At 51.0% G+C, this 9,784-nt stretch overlaps 1 long non-coding RNA gene across 1 annotated transcript; it reads right to left on the reverse strand.

Annotated features, from left to right (window-relative positions):
* Window positions 1–1,841: 1,841 nt before the first annotated feature.
* On the reverse strand, window positions 1,842–4,114 carry LOC106149845. Its single transcript, XR_001236286.1, has 3 exons — window positions 3,597–4,114; window positions 2,705–2,792; window positions 1,842–2,378 (listed from the first exon to the last, which is right to left on the reverse strand). It is a non-coding gene; the product is annotated as an uncharacterized LOC106149845 (long non-coding RNA).
* Window positions 4,115–9,784: the final 5,670 nt, after the last annotated feature.

The following is a 9,784-nucleotide window of genomic DNA, read 5'->3' on the forward strand; positions in this document are numbered from 1 at the left end:
CCTCCCCCTCTCTAACGGGCTCTGTCACCCCCAGGGTGGGGGTCACAGTGCACATCCTGGGCGGGCTTGCTTTTCACCTGTTCCTTCATTCCTGTGGGAAGGGCACCAGCCTGCCCTTCGCAGGTGTCCCCACTGCACGGAGAGGGAGGAGGGGATGGGTGGGGAGTTCACTTCTTTGAGAGCAGCAGCGGGGGACCAGACTGGCTTCTGGGAAAGGGGTTCCTCTCGGGTGAGAAGCCACTCATGGAGAGGAGGAGGAGGGTGCACCTGGAGGCAGGGACTGCAGGGAAGCACAGGGAGGGGACCACGCTCTGTGCAGCTGTAGAGGGAAGTGATGGTGGCTGCGGAGTGGGACCCATGCACAGGGACCATAAGGATGACAAAGACAGTGTCCAGAGGGCATGGGATGACAGAGCCCAGGAGAGGCCCCTCTGAGGAGCAACTGGAAAGACCTACCAAGGTGCCCTCTTTGGCAGAAGTGCTCCTGAACACCCTCATTGCCACCTCTGGACACTGGGTCCCTGGGCCGGGCCCTGTGCAGTCTGCACAAGTCCTGGTGTGGCCGGGTCCTCGTGACGACCCTGCAGAAAACCCCTCCTGCGACCTGACCTCCGTTACCCACTTGCAAGGTGGCACACTCGTGCAGAGGATAACGGGACTCCATCCGGGCTCTCTCAAGGAACAATCTACAAACAGAAAAACTGATTTATGAAAAGGAATTTGCTCATGTGATCATGGAGGCCGGGAAGCCCCAGATCTGCAAGCCAGAGACAAGGACAGCACAGGGTGTGGTTCAAGTTCATGTCCAAGTCCAAAGACAGGAGAAGGCCCAGCTCAAAGATGGGCAAGAAGGCAGGGTTCTCCCTCACTCAGCCTTTTATTTGATTCAGACCTTAAACCAACAGGAGGAGATGCCCCAGCGGAGGACCGTCTGCACTGCTCAGCCACCGATCCTGATGTTCACTCCATCCTGAAACACCCTGGCACACACATCCAGAAACAATGTTTAACTAAGCATCCAGGCAAGTGGTAGACAAATCACGCTGATACATAAAATTAACCATCTATTAACTAAGAATAATGGTGCACATATGTAACCCTAGCACTCTGCGAGGCCAAGGCAGGTGGATCACAAGTTCAAGTCGAGCCTGAGCAACTTAGCCATTTAGTGAGTCCCTGTCTCAAAACAAAAAAATAAAAAGGGCTGGAGATATAGCTCAGTGTGAAGGTTCTGTGTTCAATCACCATCACCACATACTCAAAATAAAAAATTAACCACATGGAATAAATGCCACTAAAATTACCAGGGAAGAGAGTATATTCTCAAGACTTGATGGTGAATGCTTCTGCCATTTCTGCACCAAATGGACTTTGGCGGGTTGGCAAACTGTAACCTAACAGTCAAATCGGGTCTGGCTCCCCTTTTGTTGTCAACAAAGTTTTATTGGCATATAGCTGCACCCGATCGCAGGTGTGTGGTTTGTGGATGGTTTCCCACACTGAGCCCATACTGTGTGCAAAGTATTTTCTGCCTGGCCCTTGGAGGAAAAGTTTGCCCACCCTGATCACACACTTAATGCCTCAGTTTTCTCACTGAGAAATGGGTACAGTAAATATCTTCCTCACCAAGTGGTTGGGAGGGTTTAGTAGGGCTGGCAAAGTCCTGGCTGACTGTCCATGCTGACTTCCACCCTGATCACACACTTAATGCCTCAGTTTTCTCACTGAGAAATGGGTACAGCAAATATCTTCCTCACCAAGTGGTTGGGAGGGTTTAGTAGGGCTGGCAAAGTCCTGCTGACTGTCCATAGATCGAGTCCTCTCTGACTGTCCTGGCTGACTTCCGGGTCCATGCCACCTGGGTGGTGGTGGCATTGCTGTGTTAATGGGTTCACCAGCCATGATTATCAGAGGAGCTCCTAGGAAGCTCTGGGGTTCACCTCCAGCTCTCCAGGAGACAGACCTGCCATGGGAGGTGAGTGGCCTTCTCCAGAGGCAGCCGGAATCCTTCCCAACACAAAAGAGCCATTCTGAGCTCGAGAAAGAAAAGTCCAAGAGAGGATGTCAGGCCAAGCGTCCATAATTGCCTGTAATTTGGATTCAGCCTCTTGAGGCAAAAAGGTTTTGTCAAAGGCTTTTCACGGTCTGGTGCCCCCATAACCCAAGGTCACATAGATCGAGTCCTCTCTGACACATATTTATTATCAGGTGGAAATGGCACTTGGGTTTCTAGTGAGCCATGAGCAGACATGTTCTGCGGCAACTGCTGAGCTCTCCAGTCCTCGGCCGTGGCAGAATGGGGGGCGGGCACTCCTGCACCCAGAAGCTGTGGCATCTGCCTGCAGGCCAGGATCAAAATGGAGCCTCAGTTTCCCCATCTGTAAAAGATGGGTATAATAAGTGCCTATGGAATGCTGGATACCCTGCCTGGCCCCCAGGGAACACTCACTGTCTGGAAGTCACTCTGTTTTCTTTAACAGTTCCTTCCCCCCTCAACTGTACCTAGACCCCCACAGGTGCAGCACAGTATGAAGCAGACAGAGCTTGGGCTCTGGGGACAACCAAAGCACAATTCCCATACAATTGGAGGTTCAGGAGCTGCAGAGCCTACTGCCAGACTCTCAACCTGTTTTCCCCAAGGGACAGAGACTCGTTCTGCACCCCATCATGGAAGAGGCTGCTGGGAGTCAGGGTGAGTCCGTACCTCAGAAGGGACCCGGATGGTGGTCCAGAGTGGTTATTTGTCTGGGCTCTGGGATCAGGGCTCAGGTAGATTTGGATTCTAATCCTGTCTGTGAGAAACAAAACAAGTCTCCCTAATTGTATGCCCTTATTCTACCCAGTATTTTACTGAACTCCTTCTGGGCATGAGGAGCCATCCTGTGTACTGGAGATAGAGCTTGGGACAGGATGAACAAAGCCTCTGCCCACTTAGCGTACAAGACAGGTGATAAATAGGTCAGTGAATAAACACTGACAATGATATGATAAATGCTAAGGAAAATGAAAGCAGGGGAAAAGGTGCTGCATGAAGTTTGGGGTCAAGGGCAGAGATTTGCAGAAGTGATACTTGAACAAAACAGGGATAGTAACAGCACTAACTGCAGGATGTCATCAGATTTTTAACCAGGTGACTAGATACAGCTCTTACCACACTGCCTAAGTACTACCAACATGTGAATTGGGATATGGGTAGGTGGGAGGATGGATGGATGGATGGATGGATGGGTACAGAGATGGATTCATGCACTGATAGGTAGATGGTGGATGGATGGACAGGTGGATAGCTGCACTGAAGAGCAGATAGGTGGATGGGTACATGAATGGATGAATATATCATTGAATGGATGGTGGGTAGATGACTAGGGGGATGCATGAATGGATGATAGATCAGAGACTCAGTGGAAAATAAATGGGTGCAGTTTGGAGAGCCAATAAGGGATATTGAGTCACACGGGAATGAGCAACAGAGCAGTAATGTGTCAGCCCTGCTGGCCTTGAACATTGAAGGGATGAAGAGATGTTCCAAGGTCTGCACCAAGGCTAGTCAGGGGCTACGACTGCAGGCAGAAAAATCCAGCCACTCCCAAACTCACCAGAGGGAGGAAGGGGACAATCGATGCACCAGTCTCACTCCCTCCTCTCTCTTATCTTCTCCTGGCACCACGCACTGACTCTGCTCACCCAGAAGCTGGAAGGCAAGGAAGCCTGAGCCATACAGCCCACCAGCATGGCCTCTCAGGCACAGAGTGAAGACAGGAGGGTCATGGCAAAGGAACCTGGAAGACAATGGGAAACCTCAACAGACAAGCAGGTGCACCAAGGAGCAAGTGAATCTCAGTAAAGGGACCTCAGGGACAAGAGGACTTCCCATCCAGCATTGCCAGCCTTCTTAGAGGAGTCATTCTTAGTAGCTAAGCCAGGAGATCACTTCAGTCTTGAAAAGCCTACATCAAAATAACTGACTATAACTGAAACCTAGTTTTCAGTCATGTGATATCTGATGCAAGTGGGATCTCCAAGAGGTGACAGCCGGATCCCATATCCCTTCCTTGCTGGGATTCCACAATCTTTACTAAGCAGGAGAAGAGAGAGGGCTGGAGTTGTACGTTCAACCAGGAAGTGGTTCTTTACTTCCTCTCACGTGCTATTGGCCAGAATGAGTCACATGACACACACATGTCTCCCCTCCCCCCAACCAAGGAGGCTGGGAAATGCCTCTCCCCTTGTGCCCAGAAGTGCAATCTGGAGCACAGGTGGACTGTTCGTTTCACATTACTTCAGGATTGGAAGCTGCCTGATAAAAGAAAGTAAACAAGCCTGCTCTGACCGCAGTCAAAATGACTTAGGAAATACAGTGAATAGAATAAAATGAATAAAAGCCTAGATTTTGGAGTCACAGAGACCTGGATATGAATCCCGCTCAGCCCTTCACCAGTTATGTTAGACTGGACTTAGTTTTAGCATCTCTAAAGTGGAGAATGATCAGGACATTTACCGTCATCTGACAACCCTTGGCACAGAATAGGCACTGAAATGCTTGTTGAGTGACTTTACAAATGGAATTCATAGGATTGAAGATGATGAGGCAGGAGAACCACGTAACACAGGCAGACATGTAGTGTTCGTGCCACCAAACTTGTCATCCCGGAACTTCTGGCTTCCTGGGTCCAGAGAGTGCCCACGGGCAGTGGGAACTGACAACAGCTGGGTGAGAAAGCAGTCTGCCTGCTAAGACCGCATTTTATGATGCAAAAGTAAGGATGAGGACTATTGCTCTGATTTGTGAATTTCTTTATGTGCAACATCTTACACAGGTATAAAACTGACATCAAATTTAGTTATTCATTTCTCAAATGGCCTTTATTGAAAAGAATATGACCATGCGGCAGCCTTGGAAGTGCCGACTCCACTCATGGTTGCTGACGGAGATGCTGTCTCTGCCAGGGGATCATGTCCTGAGGACACCCTTTCTGGAGTGCTCTCCCCAGGGTAAATGCGCTCCTGATGGTAGGTAAGAGATTGTGGCCCAGTGGCATTAGGAGGCAGAGGTTAAGCAAGGTCTCTGGGGTCCCCATGCCTGAGTGTGACTCATCCCCTATTCCCTGGCTGTACAGTCCTAGGTGTGTTACACAACCTCTCTGGGCCCCAATGTCTTCAATGTAAATCACAGACAGTTGTGGAACTGATCTCACAGGCTCCTCTAAGAACTATGCTCACTTAGTATTGGCGAAGAATCTAGCATAGGACTTGGAACACAGAGGCCCTCAGAGAAGGTAATCATGATTATAGGAGGAGGAGTCCTTTTGATCAAATATTCATTCAATAATCATGAATAAAACAGCCACTCTGTGATGCTTACCAAGGTGAATAAAACAGGTGTAGTTCCTGAGTGCCCAACCTGGACACACAGATGGATGTAGGAAGGATGATTCCAAGCCCATGGGTGCCTCTTTAACTGCAACTCCAGGATCGCTGGAGGCCCAGATGGCCTTCGGGATCCCCAGTCCTGTGATCCAGGGCTCCTTGTCCTAGCATCTTAGGAATATTTCAAAAGGACTTGCGCAGCCCATTGTATGCCGGTGACACCAGACTAAAGGCCCCAGGCGTACAGATCACAGATCCCAAATGCCAAATACCAGAGGCTAAGTAGGTGTCAGGGAGTGGACGGGGGTCCTCTGGGCTACCAGCTCTGAGTGAACTTTTCCCTCCTTCTCAGAGTCACTCACAGAGCTAAGGCCCTGGGGCCACTGACTCTGCCCCCCAGGCAGGCTGCTGTGGTTACATCTGGAATGGCCCTCAAGGCCCTGTGTTAAATGCTTGGTCCCACTCCCACACTGTTCGAAGGTGGTAGGAACATTCAAGAGGTGGAGCCTGAGGTCATTGGCCTCAAGGAATAGTGAGACTCAGACCCCCTTTCCTCCTCTTTTCTACTGGCCATGAGGCAACTGGGCCTCTTCCACCATGCACCCCACTATGATCTGCTGTGCACCAAAGGCCCCTGACAGCAGGGCCAGTCAGTCCTGGACGGCACTCGCCCAAGCCATGAGTTATGTAACTCTTTCCTCTTGTTCAGCTAGTTGTTCTCAGGTGCTGGTTTCAGTCAGGGAAAGCTGACTAAGACATGGGGTGACTGAGTGGCCTGCAAGCCTCTGGGTCCAGAGTAGGAAGCCCCAGGCGTGTGACTGTCCTTTGGACAGGGCAGAGGCAGAGTGGAGACACAGTCCGTCCCTGCTGGGAGTCAGGGACCCAGATCCCAGCTCGCCGTGCGGTCCAGAAGCAGCTCCCCTGAGTCCTCAGTTTCCCTACTCATTCCATGAAAGTAGGTACAGCGAGGAGTGTTGGACGGAGCCAATGGGAAGCACTGCTCGTTGAGCAGAGCTTTGCCAGATGCAACAGAGCATGTCACCAAGGATCAGGGCCAGGCTCAGGAGTGTCACCCAGCCAGGTTCCAAAACCAGGGTCGCTAGTTATCCATCTTGTGGCACTGGATCTGTCACCAGGCCTGGCCTCTCTGGGCCTCAGTTTCCTCATTTGTAAGATATGGTAATCCAGCAAATGCCTGCACCTTTGGTGTTTGGAGGGTTAGAAGAAATATAGGATGAAAAGCACAGGGCAGTAGGCCTGGCAGGGGGAAGGGCACTGTCAGGGTAGAGAGCAGCTGATCAGCAATTCACAAATGCTTTCCGAGCACCAAGTGTGCATCACCATTCTCAGCACTGTGGTGGAGCAGGCAACAACCCAGCTCTCTTGGAGTTTCCCAGCAAGTGGGAGAGGCAGCGGGTGAGAGAGTAACTGGGGGTGCAGTCAGGTAATGAGACATGTGCTCTGGGGGCCATAATGTAGGCAGAGGACACAGGGAGTGGTGGGAGGCTGGAATCCAGGAGAGGTCTCAGGGAGGAAGAGACTGCTAGTTGGTCTTGATTACCTACTTGACTACACCGAGACTCCTAGAGAGGTGACTGGGCCCTGACAAGATGGTAGCTGAACAGGATGTTAGCACGAGGGGTGGCTGACTGGATAAAGTGAGTCCTGGGGCATGACCCTGGGGACCATATCTGGTCCTTGGTCCCTTCCTCCCCAGCTCTTCCCCTGCTTTCTGCCTCTTGGCTACCATGAAGTGAGCAGCTGTCCTCATGGCCTTGCCTGTCCACCATGATGTTTCTGCCTTGGAGCCAGCTAACCATGGACTAATGCCTCTGGAACCATGATCCAAATAAACCTCTCCTCCTTTAAAGTGTGTGAAGTATTTTGTTCCAACAACAAACAGTTAACTAATACAGTGAGCTCTGCATTGAGAGTTGAAGGCAGTGAGGGAGCAAGGGATGGAATTTTCAGGGGTAGCAATGGTGTAGTCAAAGGTACAGCAGCCAGTGCAAAGGCATTGGGCACAGTGGAGGGACTTGTGGAGGTGGGACTCAGGGAATAGTCAGCAGCTGACTTGTGTTGGGCCTGAGCAGACTCCAAATACTCTCAGATAACCTCAGCATCATCGCAGCATGATACAGCCTCAGAGACCCGCCCGGGCCTGATGCTCCCATTTTATATATAACCAACCACTGGCAAAGGCAAGCACCTCTCCTGCTAGTCCACTGCACTGTCGACCAGTTCCTCAGCCTCCACTGCACCTCACCTCTCTGCTCTGTGGCCATGACCCTCCTCTCCTAAGGCCTGATGGTTTGTAACCAAATTGGATACTAACCTGAGCTTCACTGTGACCCCAATTTTCTCACTGTGGTGGGCTATTAGGAGGCCAGAATTGTCTTAGTGCAGAGCAACCTGGCAGGAGGGAGGGAGCACACAGAGGCAGAGAGGGATGTGGGGACCCCAGGCATAGGGTGGCACTGGCAGTAGGGGCAGGGGCTCTGCCTGCCCAGCACTTTTTATTTCCTCCCTGGGCCAGTGCTGTCACAGTGTTTGCCTCTCCAGCTGGCTGGGCTGCTCCTGGCACCCTTGCCAAATGGCATCATTGCACTGTTGATCTTTGCCTGGTTACCAGGAAAACAAACACAGGCTCCTTGTGAGGTTCTCCTTTGCATTTCTCTCATGACAGGTGTGGATGAGCACATTTCCACCTGCTGCAGGAACATTTTCATCTCAATTTGCACTACTGTTTAGATGGTGAAATAATTAGACCCTTTTGGTGCTAGAGGTTTTAAATGTGTCCCCAACTTTGTCTCTCTTTGTTGGTCATAGATTGTGCTGTGCAGATTGGCTTATCTAGTTGAAGATATTGATATTTTCTTTTACGATATTTGGGTGACATATTTCTTCATGCATTTATTCACTTACACTTATTGTGTGCCTGCCATCTGCAGGAATCTAGGACTAAACAAGACAGGTAAACCTCTGCCCTCCTGGAGCTCAGCACGCCGTGGGAAGGTAGAAGATGAGCATGTAAACTCCCATGTAAATAAGATGCTAACAGAGAGTGGCAAGTGCAATGTGGAAACCAAAACCAGGTGACAGGAAAGAACACAGAGGGTAGCAGAGGACCTGCAAGATGAGGTTATGTTGATTATCTGCTGTCGCTTAAGAAATACTATGCCTTGAACAGCTCAAAGCTGTACACATTAGCTATAACAGTGTTTCTACAGGCTGAGAGACTGGGGCTGACTCAGCAGGACTGTTCTGCTCGGGCTGCATTTGGGCTGTTGGGTGGGCTGTGTCCTTACCCGAAGGCTCAGCTGGGGAACAGTTGGTCTCCAAGCCCATTAAGGTTACTGACAGAGTTCACTTACTGGGGGTCACCTAAGTGAAGGCCAAGGTTTTTTTGTGGCTGTCAGCTGGAGATGGCCCCAGGCCTCCTAGGCTGTCTACAGTTCCTCTCTCCACTGAGCCAGGGTGATGTTTTCTCCTGTGGTGTGTGACCTCCAAGGGCCCACACGTCGGAAGGCTGGTCTTCAATGTAGTGATGTTGGGAGGTGAGGAAACTTTTGAGGGGTGGATCCTGAGCTAGTGTGACGAACACACTTATAATCCTAGCACTCTGAGAGGCTGAGACAAGAGAACTACAAGTTCAAGCCCTGCTGGGCAACTTGGGGAGACCAGGGGCCACTGATAGACTGAATCCCACCTCCATCTCATCAGCCAGTTGCACCAAATCCATTAAAGCCTGGGAAAGTGATTATGTCAGACCCAGGCTTTCTTCAGATTCTTGGATATCACAGGGAGAGAAGGGAGGACGCACAACAGCAGAGAATGCCAGAAACACCCAGGGGAATGCACAGGGTGGGGGCTTCCAGCCTCCTGGAATCTGCATGTTGCTCTTGACTCACTGGAATGTGTGGATCTGCAGAAGTCATTACACCTCACTCTGCTGACCAGAGCTCGGCCTGGGGTCCAGCTTCCTCACCCGCGATCCACAGGATCCACAGGGGGCTAGCTTGGCCCAAGCAAAGGGATCGGATTTCTCTGCTTGCCGTTGCCATGGAGAAGCAGCAACGTGTTGGTGATTGGGAGCTAGAGGTTAGCTGGGGATTTGCTTCTCACATTTTTTGGTCAGTTCCAGAGGAAACACTGACCCTCTGCTGAACTGAAATGAAGGCCTTGGATAGAGAGACAGAGTGAGCCCCAGAGAAAGGGGTCTCTGTCCAACCCCCTTTGCATCAGACAGTCTGTTCTCTGGGTGGTGGGATTAACTTGAAACCTTGGGGTTCAGAGAAGATCCCGAGGCGAGGAAGTGTGAGTGTTCGCTGAGGCCCACGGGTCAGGAATGAGAGTCTAGCATCAGCTGGGGTGCTGCTCAGTATCGGGAACCATGGTCCAGACGGCTCTTCAGTAG

This window comes from Chinchilla lanigera, unplaced genomic scaffold (assembly GCF_000276665.1).
Source record: "Chinchilla lanigera isolate Chin_1 unplaced genomic scaffold, ChiLan1.0 scaffold00054, whole genome shotgun sequence".
NCBI lineage: Eukaryota > Metazoa > Chordata > Mammalia > Rodentia > Chinchillidae > Chinchilla > Chinchilla lanigera.